This window comes from Chrysochloris asiatica, unplaced genomic scaffold (assembly GCF_000296735.1).
Source record: "Chrysochloris asiatica unplaced genomic scaffold, ChrAsi1.0 scaffold00009, whole genome shotgun sequence".
Taxonomy (NCBI): Eukaryota; Metazoa; Chordata; class Mammalia; order Afrosoricida; family Chrysochloridae; genus Chrysochloris; species Chrysochloris asiatica.
In genome coordinates, this window is record NW_006408527.1 from 26103086 (window position 1) to 26125168 (window position 22083).

Here is a 22083-nt window from a genome sequence, read left to right on the forward strand (position 1 = left end):
AGAAAGATGAGGCTTTCTGCTCCCGTAAAGATTTACAGCCTCGGAAAGCCTGTACAGGGTCACTATCAGTTGGAACCGACTTGACGGCACACAGCCACCAGCCACCATTACTAAAATTTATGCAGACACCACTAAGGCCATTGATGATGAAATCAAAGAATTCTGTCAACTTCTGTAGGCTGAAATTGACCAAACACACAATCAAGAAGCATTTACAGTTACTGGTAATTGGAATGTGAAAGTTGGAAACAAACAGGAAGGCTCAATAGTCAGAAAAGATGGTCTTGATGATAAAAATGATGCTGAAGATTACATGATAGAACTTACTGCAAATTCCTTTTTTAAACAACATAATAGTTGATTATACACATGGACTTCACTAGAAGGAATACACAGGAATCACACTGACTACATCCGTGGAAAGAAACAGTAAAGTAATACAGTATCATCAACCAAAACAAAGTCAGGGACCAACTGTGAAGTAGATCATGAATTACTCATATACAACTTCAGGCTGAAGCTTAAGAAAATTAAAACTAGCCCACTAGAGCAAAAATATGACCCTGAATTATATCCTTCCTGAATTTAGCCACCAACTCAAAACCAGATTTAATGCATTAAACACTAATGATATAAGACTAGAAGATTTGTGGGATGACATTAAGGACATACAAGAAGAAAGCAGAAAGTAAAAAAAAAAAAAAAAAAAGGCAGAAAAGATAAAAATGGATGTCAGAAGAGACTCGACTCGAAAACTTGTTTTTGAGCATAGAGAAGCTAAAGTGAATGGAAGAAATAGAACTGAAAAGATTATGAAAGGCAGATCAATATGGCAAAATCAAGTATTATAATGAAATGTGCAAAGACTTAGAAAACCAAAAGGTAACAACATGCTGAGCTTTTATCAAAATGAAAGAACTGAAGAAAATATTCAAGTCTGACTTCTAACATTGAAGGATTCCATGGGCAAAATATTGAATGATGCATAAAGCATCAAAAGAAGTTGGAAGTAATGCATAGTCACTGTATTTAAAAGAAAAGATCGATGCTCAACCATTTCGAGAGTTAGCATATGATTGGGAAGTGATGGTACTGAAGGAAGAAGTGCAAGCTGCACTAAAGTCATTGGCTAAAAACAAGAAATACAAATTAAAATATTTCAATAAACTGATAAATTTCTGAAAGTGCTTACTGATCTATACCAAGAAATTTGGAAAACAGCTACCTGGCCAATCGATTGGAAGATATCAGTATTTGTGTCCATTCCAAAGAAAGGTAACCCAATGGAATGTGGGAATCACTGAAAATCATTAATATCACATGCAAGCAAAATTTTGCTGATGATAGTTTATAAATGATTACAGCAGTGCATGGGCAAGGGACTGCAGAAATTCAAGGCAGATTCAGAAGAGACTGTGGAATAAGGTCTATCAATGCTGACATCAGATGGACCTTGTTTGAAAGCAGACAACACCAAAAAGGTTTTTACTTGCATTTTATTGACTGTGCAAAGCCTATCAATTGTACACCTCATGACAAAATATGGATAACGTTGCAAAGAATAGTTAATCAAGAACACATCATTTTCCTTATGAGGAATTGTGCACAGACCAATAGGCAGTTGTTCAAACAGAACAAGGGAATACTGAACAGTTCAAAATCAGGAAGGTGTGTGCAATGGTTGAATCCATTCACCATATTTAGTCAATCTTTATGCTCAGCAGATCATTTGAGAAAGTATATTATTTGAAGAACATGGCACCAGGATTGGAGGAAGAGTTATTAATAACATGCCATATGCAGATAATACAACCTATCTTCCTGAAAGTGAAGAAGACTTGAAATACTTACTGATGAAGATCAAAGACTATGGGATTCAGTACACGCTGTGATTGGTGACCACACTCGACACCGATAAGGGGAAGTGAGGGAAAAACAGCAATGAAGCAGTGAGCTAAGCCCTACAACGTTCAATAGACTCCTGTGAACCTGGTGGAGACGTGGTTGGCTAGCAGTGTGGCAAGACCTGGGGACTCTTGGGCCCAGAGTCAGTGACATAGCCACACAGGACTAGAGTGGAGAGTGAAGCATCCAGCTGATAAGAAGAGAGGGCATATGCATAAGAACACCCACACTTGCAGATATCCTGACTTCAGTGACTGGATGATCAGAGCTCAACCAGAAGTAAAAAGAAGATGGAAAAAAAAAGTATCCTCATACAATTTGATGAACTTGACCTACACCTATGGAAGCAGTAGCTCAGAAGAGGAAACAAATCCTTACAGCAAGAATCATTCCCACACTCTCCACACAGAGAGTAGACAGGGATGGGCAACTTGGACATTGGCTACCCAAAATGGGTGGCGGGGGGCTACAAAGGCAAGAAGTGAGTGGCTTACAGGCTTTCAAGAGGGAACCTAGACCCAGAGAGCATGGAGGAAGGTAGAATCTCCAGTGAGTAGTATTTGATCTGACTAGGTGGGGCTGATGCAATGAAATGCAGACGGGTCTCTTGTGATACAATAGTAAATAATTGTTATCAGGACTGATTGTGAGGGTCGGAAATGTAAAGGTAGACGTTTTATAGCAAGGAGGGGAGTGATTAACTTTTTAGTCTAGGAGTGGAGGTCCCTAGGACCATCAAGGGAGAAGAGCAGAGAGCGGGACCCTACCCAGAGAAGCAGTGATGCCTGAAATGGAGCCAGAGATGATGACGTGGAGTGATGGAGCAGCTGGAGACTTTAGATCCAGAGAGGGAGAGCGACTGTGTGCTGAAGACCTGGGGGGTACGGGGGAAGGATTGCATGGAGGGGATTGTAACCATGGCAATGAGACGATATACGATAGAATGAATGTAAAACTAACATTCTCCCATGTAAACTGTCACATAATTCACAATAAAACATTTAAGGAAAAAAAAAAAAAAAAAAAGACTATGGGATTCAGTATGGTTTGCACCTTGATGTAAAGAAAACAAAAATCCTCACAACTGGACCAATAAATAACATCCTGAATAATGGAGTGAAGATTGAAGTTGGCAAAGACTTCATTTTGCTTGGATGCACAATCAACACTCATGAAAGCAGCAGTCAAGAAATCAAATGTCATATCGCATTAAGCAAATTCACTGCACAAGACCTCTTCTAAGAGCACAAAAGCAAAGATGTCAGTTTGAGGACTAAGGTATGCCTGACCCAGGCTATAGTATTTTCAATAACCTCAAGTACATGTGAAAGTTTTACAATGAATAAGAAGACTGTAGAAGAATTTATGCATTTGAGTTTTAGTGTTGCAGAAGAATACTGAAAGTACCACTCACTGCTAAAAGAAGAAGCAATTCTGTCTTAGAACACATGCTTCTTGGAAGCCAGGATGGTGAGATTTCACCTCTTATACTTCTTACATGCTATCAGGAAGAACCACTACTTGGAAAAAGACATTAATGCTTAGTAAAGTACAGGGTCTGTGAGAAAGAGGAAGTACTCCAATAAGATGCATTGATGCAGTGGCAGCAGTGTTTCCCTGTGTTGAGCATAGAGTCACTATGAGTCAGAACTGACTCCACAGCACCTAGTAAGAGAAGGAGACACAGAAAGATGGAGGAGACGGACAGGAAGAGGGAGAGAGAAAGAATGGAATAAGGGGAAAGGGAAAGATGGGGAAGATGAAAGAGGAGGAGGAGCAGAAAAGGAGGTTGCTGCTCAAGATCTGAATCAATTTTACATTTTCTATGGTTTTCAGAAGGTTACTGAAATGACAAATGTGTTTAAGAACTTCGCAGCTAAAGTGTGACTCTGTTGTTTGTATGTATTAGTGTTCTTCCTACTTTCTGGTTATTTTATTTTTTTCATACTTTTTTCCAGTAAATCTGGTAGCATGTCAAAATTCCTTAAACTACTTAAATACAAAGTACTATGCAATGTTTATCAAATACTCGTTCATAATATAATTCAACATTAAACTGAGATCGAGAATAATTCATTCCCTTTGCAACCCTTTTTCTATTTAAGCAGGAATGTTATGACCCGTTTCAACGGGTGCAAAATAATAAACTAGAATAGGTGCTTGTGTCTGAAATCAGATTAGTAAAAGCCTGTGCCAAAAGTCAGGTTCTAAAACTACAAGACTTGTGAAAAAAATGCTAAATGTTTAAATATTTAGAATTCACGGTAAATTTCTATCTTCACAGTAAAAAGTGCTATGAATTGTGGATATATCCATGCCTCAAGTGATGAAAAAACACCTCATTCTAGGAGATGTCCTAGAAAAATATTCTCTGAGAACCAGTTCAAAGAGGCTTCACTTAAAAATAAAATACAATGTACTAGTCAGAGCAAAACAAAAACCACCAGTAGTTTTGACTGCTTTGAGTTTATTTCCTTTAACAGTATTTGCTCTAAAATCAATCTGAGGACAAGAAAGTAGAGAACACTGTGCAAACACTTGATCTGGCATGAAAAAGACAACGTCTCAGTGACTCAGAGACCACCACGTACTTAGAGCTAGGGCTTATAAAGAAGACCAAGGGAAAATGTAGCTTCAGTCACAAAAGCTCTGGGATATCAAGCAATTCTGAATCTCAGAAACAAGATGCCACCAACAATGGTTGTATCGTTTAAGTTCAAAATCACTTACCGATTACTGTTTATATATTGTACTTCCAGCAGAAAAGATCAGGTTAACAATTTTGGAAGAGAGAAAAAAATGAACATAATAGGAGGAACAAGTGGATATCATTGTTTTATTTGTTTTGTTGCCCCTACATAAAAGGATGGATTAACGACTGACAAAAATTGTCTTTAATTAATTAATGTGCATTTCATATTACACATTTGATACGGATTGGATTGTGTCTCCCCTAAAGCATCTATTGGAATCCTCACTTCAATACTTGTATATATGAAAATTCAGTTTGTTCATTAAATCATGGCTAAGTAGGGTGGGTTCTAAATCTAATCATTTCTGAGTTATATAAAGACGGAACATTACACACAGGAGACAACAGATACCCAGTGAGGATAATCTACAAGTAATTTACCAAAAGATTGATAGGTGATGCTAGAAACTAGGAGAAAGGATCTCAAAAGGAATCAACATAGCTAGGACCCTGGTTTGAACTTTTAAAATCCTAAGTATGAGAATACGCATTTCTGTTCTTTAAAGTGACTCACTTGTGTTATCTCTGTTACAGCGCACTAGGTAACTAAGACAAGGCCCTAGTTTTGTTTATGTAGTGTACCAAGTGAAGTCAGTTACTTTGATTTTTCTCTAACTTTTTATTGTGAATTGACTGAAGGTTTACAGACAAGATCATTTTTTTTCATTCAACAAATGAGACAGTGTTTCATCTCGATTGCAATTCCTTCCACGTAACAACGGTTCTTCTACTTTCTCCCTGTTTCCATTCCTCATCTTCATATTCCTTCTCCTCTTGGTCCTTAGTAAATGTTGCCCTTTTGATTTTTAATGATTCACCATACCATGCTGAGCATACCTTACTAGTGTTGCTCATCCACCCCCAATATCTGTCTATTGCTTGGCTGAAAACTGGACCACAGGGAGAGTTCCTTTCCAGACCTGAATGGTGGTCGAGGTCCATAGTTTCAGGTTCTTCCAGTCTCGTTCTGACCAGTAAGCTCAGTCTTTTTCTTTTTTATCAATTTGATTTTTAACACATTTTCTCCTACTCTATCAGGAAACTTCTAGAGTGATCTCTTTCACAGACGCTGGTAGTGGTAGCTAGGAACCATATAGTCCTTCTGGTCTCAGAGTCATGGAAACTGATGTTCACATGTTCCATTTGTCCACTGGACAAATTGATTCCAAGCATCTTCATTTCTCACTCTTCTTTCTTCTGCACATGGAGAGACCAATAATTGCACTTTGGACGGCAACTCATAAGTTGTTTTTGTGGGTTTTTTTTTCCTTATACACTGTTTATACAATTCTTTTTTTGGTTTTACACTCGTTTCATTGATATGATTATAATCTCCTCTGTGCATCATCATTCAACAGTATTTGCTTCTATTCCTTCTGTGGGTTTTTTTGTTTTTTGGGGGGAAAAGCGGTGTACACAAAAATGCTCAGGAATATATAATCATTTAAACAACCAAAGGGCACATTCTGCAAGTCTGCCTCCTGGCTGCCAGCACTGTCTTTCTTTCCATGATTCTTGAGTCCTCAGCTGTTCTACCTCTCCATGTCCTCATCTCTGCCTCCATATCTGGAGTCGCTGCTTCTCTGCATAGGGTCCCACATTCCACTCATGCTCTTCTCCCTTGATTGTCCTAGGATGGTCTGTTTCTGGACTATAAGATTAACTACTCCACACTTTTGTTACAGAACTTTTACCTTTACAGTTGTGACAAATGCAATTAGTCATGATTATAATTACTCACTATTGAATCATAAGAATCTTATCCCCATCTCTTCATCAGACCCATCTAGACAAGATGACAACTATTCAGTGGGGATTCTACCTTCCTCTGCACACTCTTAAACTAAACTCCTTCTTGAAAACTTATAAGCTAGTCTTACATGCCTTTATCATTCCCTCATTTTAGGTAGCCAATGTCTAAGTTGCCCATCACTATCAACCCTGTATATAGAGGGGATAGGATTGATACTTGATGTGAAGACTCTTTCCCTCAGTGGGTATTTTGAGAACTCTTGAGTTTTCAAGATCCTAAATGATACTCAACAAAGTAGGATGTAGAACATTGTCTTTGTGGATTATGTAATACCAGCTGACCATGATGTCTTCTGAGACTATGGTCCTGAGTCCCCACATCTGAGTCCACATTGCCTTAAGATGTTTGATAACATGTATGAAATTTTCAACATTTTGCCCACTGTATGCTCTACCATACTCATAACTGTGTCTGTAACAAAATACTTTAATTTGCGTGTGGGGGTATATTGAGAAAATACTTTGCTAGGTCATTTGCCTGGAATGATGAAACCCAATGATTTAAGCCTAAATTAAATATGCAAAGTGAGGAAGCAATTGATCTGAAAATGCTCAATGAGTGATTTTATTTTCAGATTTCTGCTCTGTAATACAGTAAATGGGTAACTACTTTTAAAATACAGAGGTCTTGGAAGAACTGATGAAAATCTTGTTTATATGAAGACAATAAATTTGAGTTGTTAGTTCGGCAAATAAGAAAGGTAAAAGGGGCATGCATTTTATTTCTATACTATCAAATCCATGTAACTGAAAAACAACGGTCAACATTTCCCATATACAAAATATAGGAATATGTCACTGAGAATATGTATCAAGAAAAACAGCTCTGCCTCAAATTACTATCTAAAAGACAAATAAATAAAGCTTGAAATCATTTAAAATGAAAATAAGATTATGAGGGTAGAATGTGATGAATGCGAATAAGGAAAAACTTTTAATGTCTTATGAATTGAGGAATATCCCAAAGAAGGGGAGGCTTAAGCTAAAATTTAACAAAGAAGAATGAGCCATTAGCTCATGTTATTGACAAATATAAAACAATATACAATAAAATAAAGAATAACAAATGTTTACTCTTCTGAGTCAGGTTTTTAGGTTAGAAGCTAAACTTTCTAAACACTGTTAAGTGCCATCGATTCCAACCCATAGTAACCATGTTTCCAAGGAGCAGCTTGTCAGCTTAAACCACCAACTTTGCATTCTGATGCATTAATCCACAGCACCATGCCAGGACTCCCTGTTGTTATTGTTAAGTGCCGTCCAGTCGATTCCAACCCATAGCGACCATGTATGGCTTTCCGAGGAGCAACTGGTGAGCTTGAACTGCTGACCTTGCAGTTCAAACAGCTTTGCATTAGCCCACAGTGCTACACCAAGACTCCCTAGAGGGTTCTTATTGGCATCTTACAATATCCGGAAGCTAAAATGCAAATTTGCTTTTGTTAATTTCCAAGAGGGAGATGGACCCCTACCTTTCTTCTGTGTATTTCCAAGTGTCTGTACTTTTCATTGAGAAAATTACCAGGATTCATATCCTGATAAAATGATTCTTTAAATCCTTTTCTCTTCTTAAAACACCTCCTTTTATTACTTGTAAAGAAACAGTCAACTTTTTCCAACTGAGGTTCAGACTTTTACCAATAAATACCTGATGTCACACACACATATCATTAAACCCATATGTAAAATCATGTTGAAAACTAGCAATCTAAAGCCATAACCGTAAGTTTTATATGGCACCTTGTCTAATATTACTAATATTGCTAATGGTTGACACTTTTGACAATAATGTTGCCCACTTCAAAAATACATAGGAAAAGTAATTTTCTAAACAAGATTTTCTTATTTCAAGATTTCCCATTTCAGTAACAAGTTTAGACAGAGCAGAATAATGTGCTGGTATGATCACAGATATTGACTTACTCTATAAAAGTGTAAGTGTGAGCTTTTCAAGTATATTAAATGATTTTTTAAGTTAAATCTATTGAGGTGTCACTTGCATTTTTAAAAGGTGAATTTCATCAAATGTATCATTCAATGAGCTTTGACAAATGTTTTCTACTCTCAAGACACAAAACGTTTTTATCAAACCAAACATTTCATGATATTTAACAGTCTATTCTTTGCCTTCCTGCCCCCAGCTCCTGACAAGTGATCTATTTTCTGTCTCTCGAGTTTCTTACAGGTGCAACTTTTCCAGAATGCCTTGGTATGAAGCCCTTTATGCCTGGCTTATTTTACTTACCATCATACATTTGAGGTCTATTCATGGTGTTGCATGTACCAGTAATTTGTTGTTTGTCATCTAGTCGGTTCTAAGTAATAGAGACCCTGTGTAGGGTTTCCAAGAGCAGCTGGTAGGTTTGAACTGCTGACCGTTCATTTAGTAGTCTAAATTAGGGCTACATCAGTAATTTGTATGACTTTAAAGTCAGGGGAACTCAGTGACTCTAGAGGATAAGTACTGGACTGGACTGCGAACCACAAGGTTGGATGTTTGAACCCATCAGCTGCTCCATGGGGGAAAGATGAGGCTTTCCTCCCCCACAAACATTTACAACTTCCAAAAACTTATACAGAGTTACTATGAGTTGGAGCCAACTTAAAGCCACTTAACAACAAGAATTTATAGTCAGAGGCCAGGCCAAAGGGCTAACTCCAGAAATAGGGAGCAATTAAGAAGAGTCTGTCCTGAGCAGAAAAGCTATGCTCTGAACATTTTGAACCCTGAATTGAAACTTGTTAACGTTGCTAATATACCCCACAACTGTAAGTAGTAAGTCTTAGTTGTGCGCCCATTGCGATGAATTATTGAACCCAGCTGAGTAACAGTGTTGCAGAATGGAGGGTTGGAGCTTTTTTTTTTTTTTTTTCTTTTTTCTTTTTAACACATGCATACCTAAGTGCTTGCTTCCATTTCTAAGAAACTTCTTCCAAACAGCTTTCCAAAGTAGTTGGACCATTTTAGAAGTAACTCACATTCTTGTCAATACTTAGTATTTTCTGAATTTATCATTTTAGTCATTCCCATGACGTTCTAATTCTTTCCTCAAAAGTTTGCAGGTAAGTATCTTCTTTGTAATCCACTGATATAGAAGGCACAGACAGTAAGAGTCAGAGTGAACGTGATAGCACCAAATAACAACAACCCTGAGCACCATAGGAAATATGCATTGCCAATTCCTAATTTGGGGGTAATATGTTCTGAGGAGTCCTAGTGTGGTGCTATAGGATAAGCGCTGGATCACAAGGTCAGCTTGAATTGTAAAAAAATCGGTGGCTCAAACTCACCAGCCACTCCTTGGAAAGCCTACACAGGGATCACTGTGAGTCAGTACCGACTTGACGGCACTTAACAACAACCACCATAGAATGTTCTGAGGTATAAATCATTTCTTGGCTTTTCCATCACAGATTTTACAGCCAATGTTCTTTGACTGTTCCATCAATTGCTATCTGTCCATCTGTTTCTTGTCATTCTAAATATGATTACTGTTGTCTCTTTCAGTGCATCCCTTAGCATGAGTGATGTGAGAGATAAATGTCTGCTGTCATAGCAAATCCTGTAAGCATCCTACAATACTGGGATTACAGATTTTAGGAGCTATGTATTTTTAATACAATAAGGACCTTAATAAAAATTACAACTACTTCAACAGGATGTTCAGTTAAAGACAATGCTATCTTTTATAGCTAGAGGAAATGGAAAGATAACACATTTGCCTTTTCTAAAGGGATATGAAATAAGATTTTGAACTACCATTCATCTAGACCAGAAGGACCAGAATGAAAATATCCTAGCAAAAGTACAGTAAAAGAAAGCTTGTCAAATCAATGTTCAAACTTACTCAAGTATTTAGGAGCAACATAATAGCTATGCTTGATTATTTGTTGTCTCTGGATTATAATGTGGTCCCTTTCCAATGAATCCATCATAAGTTGGTGCTCACATAAATCAAATAACTCATTTAAAAATTTTTCATTTCAAAATACAGCATTTAAAAAAATAATAATATTGCTGTTGTTGTTATGTGCTGTAGAGTTGGGTTCCAACCCATAGCAACCCTGTATAGTGTTTCCAAGGAGCAGCTGGTGAGCTTGAACTGCTGGCCTTGCAGCTCAAGTGGACTTTTCAGTCCAGTGCATTAGCCAACAATGCCACACAATAAAGCATAAAATTGAACATCAGTAATCAAACATCTAAGAATGACAACATCTGAATATCATGTGCTACAACATTGTATGTATAACATATTGGTTGTGGTAGTGTGCCATCACATCAGTTCTGATTCACAGTGACCCTGCCTAGAGTTCCCAAGGCTGTAAATCTTTACAGGAGCAGAGAGTCTCAGCTTTCTCCTGAGAAGTGACTGGTAGATTCGAACTGCTGACCTTGCAGTTAGTAGCTCCGCTCATAATCCACTACTCTATCAGGTAGAATATATTACTAATGATAAAATGTATACACAAAAAAGTCCTTACACGTAATTCAAATATCTTGTAAATTGGTGATGACCTGTACTACAAAAGTTTTTATGTGAAAGCTGAGCTAAATTTATTCAGTGAGAATATAATCTCTCTTAGGGTTAGGGAGGCTGATTATTATAAATCCTTTCTAACATTACCAAAACTTACAGTCACAACACCCATTTTTTATTCTGCAAGCTTAATAATGCAGCATGGATGACAGACTTAATAAGGCCAGGTTAATGTAACTGCATCTTAAATTGTTTATTTGAAGTGAAACATCAAGAAAACAAAAGTTAAGAAGACTTTGGAAAGGAGGGATGGAAATAGGAAACAGAGACGAAGTGGATCAAGTGACGTTACCTATAGACAACTGCAATCAATGAGATGAAACAAAATATGTGTATGAATTGCTGAACGTTAAAACTGACGAAAAAATGTTTATAAAACATCAAGAAAACCCAAAATATGAATGATGTAATGAATTTTTCAAATGGATAATATTGCAGATTACATGAATGTTTAACTCTGCATATATTTTCCAATATCTACAATTACAAATAAAACTGATAATTGGTATTTATGAGGTAGAAATTAAAGACCCCCCCAAAATGTCCAATTTTCCTAATTATCCAACTACTCTGTATTTCCTGATAGGAACCACTACTCCTTCTGCTAAAATTCTCCCCTACATCCCAGCGTTCTTCAATTCACTGCAAAGTCTCACAGAATTCATGGTCGTCAAAGAAACGACTCACAAAGATTAAAGGCTGACAAGTACCAAACTTGCAGTTCTGACATCAGTCTAGAGGATTCTCCTCACTCATTCAGAATTGGGCTGTTGACTCACAAGTCTTATGTGTTGGTTATGTCCCACTGAGACGGTTCCAACTCACAACAACCCTCCATAGCGGTTCTGAGGATATAAATCTTTACAGGAGCAGAAAACCTTATTTTATCACATGAAGTAACAGGAGTCCTAGTGTAGCACTGTGGATTAATATGCCAGACAGCAAAGCCATTTGAACTGCAAGGTTAGTGGTTCAAGCTCTCAGCAGCTGCTTCTCAGAAACCCTATACAGGGTCGCTATGGGTTGGACCCTGCTTGACGGCGCTTAACGACAACAGTAACAGGTAAATTCGATCTACTTGACCTTGTGGTTGGTTAGCGGCCCATCTCATAATTCCCAACGCTACCAGGGCTCCTTCACAAGGCTCTGGAAGCTGGCAAGTCAAGTCAGGCTGTTGACTCAAGTCCCACGAACTAGAGGTCAGATGGAGGTGAACTTGATTAATCAAGGAAAAGCACACACAGCCCCTCTCACATCACCTAAGATGGCTCATTTTATACACATGCTAGACTTGCAAGTTTTTACAATCACAATTAACTTTCTCAATATCCACAGCTGAATCTTGTTTTCCAACAGCACCTTCTTCCTCCTTCTAACACCCAGACCCATCAGGGAAAAAAAATTCTTTGGTAGGAGTTACAAAGAAGAGACCTATGAAAGAATTCATGACAGCACAAGTGCCTTGAAGTTGGTTCCAACATACAAAAACCCTGAATATCATGGAGCAAAACACTGCCAGTCTTGCACCTTCCTCACAATTATTGTTAGATGGAACCCCTAGTTGCAACCACTGTGCCAATCCATCTTACTAAGAATCTTCCTCTTTTTTGCTTACCCTCAGTTGTAAACCCTTAACTTTCCTGTTATTGTTGTTCAGAGCTGTCGAGTTGCAACAGACTCATAGTGACCCTGTACAAGTTTTCTGAGGAGTGGCTGGTGAGCGTGACATCACTGTTAACTTCCCTAATAAAGCATAAGTGAGTATGGTGTCAGTATTCTGTATACCCATGGAAATGAATGATTGAATCCAGCTGAGTACAAAGTGCTGCCCCCTCCCCCTGGGGAGGGTGGGGGAGGGGGTTCCAAGCTATTATCCAAAGTAATTGTGCCATTTTGCATATACCTCACATTCTTGTCCAACTTTCCTAACTATTTGAGTACTTCATGATTCCTGATATCAATGACTTCTCCTCCTGTTAGTATTATTCCCTTATCCCAAGGTTCCACAGTTCACTGCAAAGTCTCACAGAACTCACAGCCCACCAAAGAAATGGCTCACACAGTTGTAAAGGCTGGCAAGTCCCAAACCTGCAGTGCAGACATCAGTTTGGAGGATTCTCCTTGCTTATGCAGAATTGGGTTGTTGACTAATAAGGTTAACTCACTGTGGGTTATATATGGGTCTGATAACTGCCAAGTCAGTGGTTCAAACCCAGCAACCACTCCCTGGTACAAAGATGAGGATGTCTGCTTCCACAAAGATTTACAGTCATGGAAGCCCTGTATAGGGTCGCTAAGAATTGATACCATAGCAGTGGGTTTGGTTTGGAATATTCTTCTCTAGGCTCAGGTCTCTACTGACAAATGTACAAAGGACATAAGACGAAGCGTTGTAATCTTCAATTCTATGAAGAAGCATTGTGTCTGTATCTCTTTCAAGACAGATTTGTTCATTCTTCTGAAAGTCCAAAGTAAATTCAATATTCTTTACCAGCACCATAATTGAATGGTATTGCTTCTTCTTTGGTCTTCTTTATTCATTGTCCAGCTTGGGCATATATACAAGGCGACTGGAAATACCACTCAGGCCCATCTTAGTCCTCAAGGTGATTATTCCATTTAAAAATTTTAAGGAGGCCTTTTACACCAGATTAATCCAATATTTGATTTCGTAGTTCCTATTTCCATGGGCACTTTGTGGATCCACGTTAAATGAAATCCTTGACAACTTGGTTCTTTATTTATCCTGATGTTACTTCTTGGTACAGATGGGAGAATTTTTTTCTTTATATTCAGGTGTAATCTATACTGATGGTTATATTCTTGGATATTTATCAGTAAGTGATTCAAATTCTCTTCACCTTCAGCAAGCAAATTTGTGTCATTTGCATATTGCAAGTTGTTAATGAGTCTTCCTCCATTCTTGGTGCTGTGTTCTTCTTAATATAGCAGTTTCTCAAATTATTTGCTAAGCAGACAGATTGAAAAAGTATAATAAAAGAATGCAACACTGACACATTTGTTTCCTGATTATTATCTTATCCTGATCTATGTACAGATTCTGCATGAGCACAATCAATTGTTCTAGTATTTCCATTCTTTATAACACTATCCATAACTTGTTATGATCCACACAGCTGAATACCTTTGTGTAGGCAATAAAAAAACAACAACAACAAAAAAAAAAACAGGTTAACATCTTTCAGATATTCTCTTCTTTCAGCCAAGATCTGTCTGATATCAGCAATGATATACTCCATTCCATGTTTTCTTTGGAACCCAGGTTGAATTTCTGCAAGGTTGCCAGAAATTCATGTTCTGCTGCAACAATTTTTGAATTCTTATCTACAAAACTTTGCTTGTGGGTGATGTAGTTGATAATTAACAATGTCCACGTTTTGTTGGATCACCTATCTGTGGAAGGAGTACAAATATTACTCTCTTCTAGCTGATTGTCCAGGTAACTGTTCAATCATTTCAAATCGTATTCCATCAATTCCTGGAGGCTTGTTTTCCAATAATAATACTTCCAGAGCAGCTTCGACTTCGCCCATGAATACCGTGGATTTTTGGTCACATGCTACCTCCTGAAAAGGTTGAATAGCGACGATTTCTTTTTGGTACAGTAATAGTACAGACTATTTCTTTGTGGTGCTTTCTGAGACATTCAATATTTTGCCCTAACCTTCAATATTGTAACTTGAGGTTTGAAGTTTATCTTCGTTTCTTTTAGTATTAGAAATGCTGAACATATTCTACACTTTTGATTTTCTAACTCCACTTTTTGCACATTTCATTATACTACTTTACTCTTTCTTGAGCTGCCCTTTTAAATTTTCTTTTCAACTCTTTCATTTCATCATTTTTTCCTTTTGCTTTAGCTACTCCACATTCAACTGCAAGTTCCAGAATCTCTTCTGAAATATATTTTAGTCTTTTCTTTCTTCCCTGTCTTTTAAATGACCTTTTGTCTTCTTCATATATGTCATCTTACAACTCATCTGTTTTTCTTTTATTATTGTTCAATGTATCAAGTCTATTCTTGAGATTTTTTTTCTAGATTCAGGTTGGATATTCTCCAGGTCATATTTTGGCTCTCATGGAATTGTTTTAATTTTCCTCAGTTTCAAGTTGAACTTGCTTATGACCAATTGATATTGTGGTCAGCAATCGGCTCCTGACAATTTTCTGACAGATATCAAACCTCTCCATCATCTATTTCAACAACAACAACAAGAACATCACCTATTTCTATGATATTGTTAAGTGCCGACAAGTTAGTTATAACCAATAGCAACCCTGTACATATAGTTTCCAAGGAACAGCTGGTGAGTATAAATAGCTGCCTTTACAGTTCAAATTGACCTTGCAGGCCAACATGTCACTAACTGGATTTCTGTGTAAGGTCCATTTGTATGGTCGTTGTTTATATTGTGGTAAAAGATATTTGCATTGAATAAGTGATTTTCTTCCAAAATTCTATAATGTTATCACCAGTATCATTTGTATCAAGGCCAAATAATCCTTAATTTTTGTTTCCAACTTTCATGTTCTAAACAGTAATAACTATCAATGCATTCAGTTTCATAGTTGATCAATTTCAATCTGTAGAAACATATAAAAAAAATCTTCAATTTCTTTACCTTTGCCATTGGCTAGTAAATTATTGATCTTCCTTGTAGACATGTGGGTATTATCCTATTACTGACAGTGTTATACTTTAGGATAGATGTTGAAATCATCTTTTGGCAATGAATGTGACACCATTCCTCTTCAATTTGTCATTTCCAGAATAGTAGAACATATGAATGTCTGATTCAAATGGTTAATACCAGTCCATTTCTGCTCATTACATTTCATATTTTACAACTTCCAATTTTCCTAGATTCATATTTTGTACATTCCATGCTCTGATTAGTAATGCATGTTTTCAGCCATTTCATCTGAATCATTCCACATCTGAAAATGGAAGTTTTATTCACAACAATAAGGTTGACTCTACTTGGAGGAGGCAACTCTTCCCAAGTCCTATTCTGTGTATCTTCTGATCTGAGGGACTCATCATCTGATATTTTTATCACCCAATGTTCCTATGCTGTTCATAAAGTTTTCAGTGGCCATTTTTTTTTAGAAGTAGATCATGAGGTCCGTCTTCCTAGTACAGAACCTCTGCTGAAACCTGTCTATAGGGGTGACCTTCTGGTATTTTAAATATTGGTGGCATAGCTTCCAGCATCACAGTAACTCACAAGTCACCACAGTGTGGTAAACTGATAGACTGATCGAAAAGCTGTAGAGAAATTTATTTTCAAAATAACACTAGATAAGCCTGAATTATTTGTTATGCTTTGCATCTAACATATGGAATTAATCTTATATATAAGCAGTTTATAAATATTGGACTTCTATATCATTTCATTCAAAATTTCATTATGCTTAAATGTGAATGAACTAATTTTACATAAGGGATTAATTTTTAATCTGTTTAGAAAGTTTTTCACCATTATCACTGATATCAAAAGGTTAATATAATGACTTAATCTCACATTTAGTTAAACAATGTCACAAACTAGAAAGATTAAAGTGCTTGCTTGGGTAGCCAGTTTTGGTAATCTCTCCAAATGAAGTACACTCTAGATAAACCAAACCAGGTCTATCAAGCATGTATGGCTGATTAATAAACTAGCATTCACTTTTATCTGCTTATCAAAATTGGTATTATAACAAATACAACAAACTTATATCATCCTATTAATAAATATATATATTAAATTGAAGAAAATGGTAGGGTCATTTGAAAGTCTATCTTTAGCCATTTACAAAAAGATTAGTGAGGCATGATGTATTCTATAATATTTAACAAAGGATGGTTAACTCATTAAATAATATAGGTTTCGCCTGTACATCTTGAGTTATTTAAATGCATTTTGTGGTGTCTAGGCAATAAACCCACAATTAAATGGAAAATGGTATTTATTTCTCAGATCAAGAGACCAAAAATAATTACCCATGATGATAAATATACTATGTCAAGCCATCAAATTGTTGTGCTGTGTACCATGGAAGAGCTGGGTGGAGCACAGTAATGTTTTCTTTTAGTGAAACTAGGAATGGAGTAGTTAAGAGGTGTGGTGTTACACAGCAGAAGGGTCAAATAAACTGACTGCAGCCTTTCCTCTTTTTGTTTTTGTTTTTAAATGCAACACAGCACTAGTAGACCAACATTAGCGTTTCCTGTTTGTCTTTCCAATGGTTTCACAGCTCACAGGCACTTCTGTGATGCAGCTTGTTATTACTTCACTCATTCTTTGTCCATCAAACTAAATACACTCAACTTTTCCACAGATGAGTAAAGCTGAAAAACTGTAACATTGTATTTCAAAAAGTTATTCAGAACTTGATGCATAATTCTCATTGTAGATTCTGCCCTGAGTCCACGCTGCTATCAGATTTATGTTGCTTTCATAATGGAGACCACTCTGTATCCCAGAGATCATTTGCTTAATAAAATTCACAGCTACTCACTGAATACTAAAATGTATAAGCATGTCCTGAGCCACCCAGCAACCAGATAAATTCAATTTATGTTGCACCATTACTAAAGATTAAATCAGTTTTGTTAGTGGCCTATGAAATTCTATATTGAAGAGTAATTTTGAAATATTCTAGCATGATTTGAATATTTATATACTATAGCATCTATTTCAACCATTGAACAAAATGATTTACATGTTATACAGCAACAGAAAGTTGTAATGGGAATTGAAAATATAGATAGTGCTTGGAAATGTATTCTTTTTTAGATCAAATTAAGCTATGAGCACCCACATAAGAACTTTTTTCTTGATACACACACAGCAAGACCAAGTATAAATTTGATTTCATCTCAAGCTACTTCTTCATGGCCAGGAGCTAACTCATTGAAGTGTTATCCTAAGTTTCATCCAGACCTATCACCATGTCTTACACCATGGCAACTCAGTATAAATTTACCTTCTAAGCTCAGCACAAGTGTACAAAGATCAATTATCTTAACACAGTTGGAGTTGAGTTGATTTTGTAATACTGCTGCAAAAAGAGCCAAAGAAATATTTAAGAACACAATTAATCACTACTCCTACAATATTTTGGAAGAAACGGAAAGCTGAAACAATTAAATGAAATGAAAATTTCAACTAAATATTTAAGTGTAAGTCTAAGCGTGTTACTATAAAATCAGATACTTTGATTAAGCACAAAACATCAGAAAGTGAAACTCTTGTTTTTGACATGTCCTTTATCTAAGTCAACACACTTCTGAAGGCAGTGTTGCCATCTCTATAATCCTTCCCCCAAAAGCATTGGTTGGGTTGACATTCAATTATTTTACGAGGTAGAATATTACCAAAGGTACTGAAGAAAAAGGCTCAAGCTGCACTGAAGACATTAGTGAAAAACAAGGCTTCATGAGTTGACAGAATACCAACTGATGTGTTTTAGTAAACCAGTGCAGCACTGGAGGCACACACTTACCTGAAGGCTGTAGTCTTTGAACTTAATCAGTAAGCACTTCAAGACCTATTCACTTTCAGCAAGCATAGTTGTGTCATCTACATATCACAGGTTATTAATGAGTCTTACTCCAATTCCGATGTCATAATCTTTTTCATACAGTCCATTTCTTGAATCATTTGCTCAGCATGCAGATTGAATAAGTATGATACAAAGATACAACCCTGATACACACCTTTCCTAACTTTAAAACACTCAGTATCTCCCTGTTCTGTTTGAGTGACTGCCTCTTGGCCTATGTATAGGTCCTGCATGAGCACAATTAAGTGTTATGCAATGTGATGCCAAAGATCACCCTTGAGGAATGAACTTGTCAATTTAAAGTGCAAACAACAGCATGAAGAAACAAAAAATAATATACTTTATAATCTAGAACAATAGATTCTAGAAAACAATATCATTTCTAAAATTGATTTATAAATAATTTACTGATCTAACTACAATAGACTATATTCTCTAGAATATAACTATAATTATTTATAACTATAATTATTCATTACAAGCAAATTTAAACTACAATATTCTGAACCTTAACATAATTAAAGAAATAAACTGATTTATTTAACTTATATGATATCTTGAAATTAAGACATTTTATAATGTAAAACTCACTCATCCAGCACATTTTGTGCTAGAGTCCTTGTGTGGCACTCTAGGATAAGCACTGGACCAAAAGGTTGGTTTGAAACAAAAGGTCAGTGGTTCAAACCCACCAGACAGTACTCAAACCCTATACAGGGTCACTATGAGTTGAAAATGACTCATTGGCACTAATCAACAGTCAACACATTATGTGCTAGAACATAGTACTCCTTAATGACATGGTAAAATAGCCCAAGTTTAATTCAGAGCAATATATCTATAATAAAGAGAGATCAAGATACGGAGAGATAAACAGACAGAAAACATCCTAAAATCAAGGAATGTCTAGTGTTGGATTGCAAAGATAGGAAAAGACACATAAAATATCAATGTTGGAATATACAATGTACATTTCAAATAATACTTTCTGTATCACAGATTTAGCAAAGAATGAACAGAAGTTATTATAGAATAACATTGTCAGTGATTTCATATACCTGACAAAGATGAACAATGGAAGAAGGAAGAATGAAGAAGATTTGACACATCTGAATTGGCAAGCATTATTGATATACCAAGGATTGTCATAAGAAAGAAAACATTTGACTTGTAAGAGGTACAAACAGAATGCTCCTTGGAAGAGACACTGTGACTGTATTACCTTGAGCATGTTATCAGGAGGAACCAATCCCTAGAAAAGAATGTTACGGTAGGAAGACCCTTAATGAGAAGCATTAACACAGTATCTGAAACAATAGGTTTTACATAGCAATGCTTGTGAGGATGGTACAGGACTGGGCAATATTTTATTTTGTTATACACGGGGTTGCTGAGAGCCAGAATTGACTTGATAGTATTCAGTAACAACATATAATAGGTTTACAATTACTACTAATGTGCAATATAATATTGAACTCTTTTGGTTACAGTTTTTCAAATTGGCCATTGACAATTTTTTTTTCCCCTACGTGAATCCCTCTTTGAGTTAATAATCATTAGGATTATTATAAGCTTAATAGGTCCATTTTGCTAACAGAAAAATTTGAAGTCAAATTTCTCTTAGAAATAAATTGGTTATTTCCATATGAATGATTCTAGGGAGCATCGGGCAAACACTAAGCTGATTCTTAGATTTTTATTGAAAGACCATGGGGCAAAATGTATTAAAGTTCTTTTCATGAGAATGTAGCATATACGGTGTTATCAGAAACATGAATCTAGTTTGATTTTCTCCCACCCGAGCAACCCACAGCCAGCCATAAATATCATGATGAAACTAAGATAATGTAACATAAACAGCTTGAAATAAGGCTCACATCTTTCAGTGTGACCTAATTAATCACTATATATATGTATGTATGTATATGTATATATAGACAGATAGATCTCTCTATATTTATCTATATCTAGATATCTCTCTATATATAGATATCTAGATATAGATATGTAGATATATAGCTACATAGACCTAGATATAGATATCTACATATAGATATGTAGATATCTATATCTAGGTCTATGTAGCTATATATCTATATATCTATTTATATATATATATATATATATATAGAGAGAGAGAGAGAGAGAGAGAGAGAGAGAGATGAATTTGTTTTAGGGAAAAGTGATTTGTGAACTTTATGTCCCAAATTATCATTTTAAGCTAAAACCATCTGTTAAAATAGATTTACTTATTTATCTTCTGATATATGAAGGTAGAAGTACTAGTATAGCACTGTAGGATAAGCACCAGACTACATGATCAGTTTAAACCACAAGCTTGGCAGTTCAAACTTACCAACCAGTGCTCAGAAACCCTGTAAATGGTCGCTATGAGCTAGAACAGACTTAATGGCACTTAACAATAACATATGAAAGTAAGTCAAAATCAAAGACTCTTTTATTAAACACAAGCATCAAAATGTGAAGCTCTGGTTTCTCAGCATGTTCTCTGTGTCTATACACTTCTGAAGATAGTATTTCTGTCTATAATCCTTCCCTGAAGAATTCTATGCTTTTCAGTTTATACCATGTCAAAATGGTAGTTTTGATATTTTTGAGGGACTCAAATTGTATTCATTTCAAATTTTTGTTGAGCTTTGTTACATTAAGTGCTGTCGAAATGACTTCAGACTCTCAGAGGCCCTGTATAGGGTTTCCAGGGAGCACCTGTAAGTATAAACCACTGACCTTATGGTTCAAACTGATCTTGCACTCCATGCTTTACCCCACTGCGCCACACCATGACTCCATTCTTTGAGCTAGCAAGAACAAAAAGAAATTTAAAGCACAAGATCAGTGCTATAGGGTAGAGGGGGAAGGGTTCCCAAGAAAATTCCCTTAAGGCAGCCATTGCTACCCTTGAATAATTACCAGGTGCATGGTTGTGATAGGAAAAAATGTTTCTTGGCACAACTTTTCTGTCCCTTTTCTTACATATGCATTTTTTAAATTTTTATTTTTATAAAACTTCATCATAATACTCCTTCGTGATCACCCTTTGAGTTTCAAGAAAATCTATAAAGATTACCTATTTGAAATTGTACCGCCCTCAAACAGACAAACAAACAAACAAACAAACAAACAAACAAACAAAATAATGGCCTTCTGAGCAGCATGCAACAATTTTACCTTTAATTCATTCTGAGGTCTTTCCAGGCTTCCTTAAAAAATTTGATCCATCTAAGAACTGTTCTTTTATGTATGTAGCATTCTCGTAAATTTGTTAAAAAGCTTCAATGATTTGAAAAGATGTCCACATGAGTTTTGTTGAAAATTTGCAATAAGCCTGACCTCAGAAATCATTGGTTTTTCTTTCCTCTCCTGGCACAAATATAACTATATATATAACTATATATATATATATATATATAGAGAGAGAGAGAGAGAGAGAGAGAGAGATGAATTTGTTTTAGGGAAAAGTGATTTGTGAACTTTATGTCCCAA

At 36.2% G+C, this 22083-nt stretch overlaps 1 pseudogene; it reads left to right on the top strand.

The window, feature by feature from the left end:
- LOC102820562 overlaps positions 1-22083 on the top strand; it is a 30495-nt pseudogene that overhangs the window by 7248 nt on the left and 1164 nt on the right.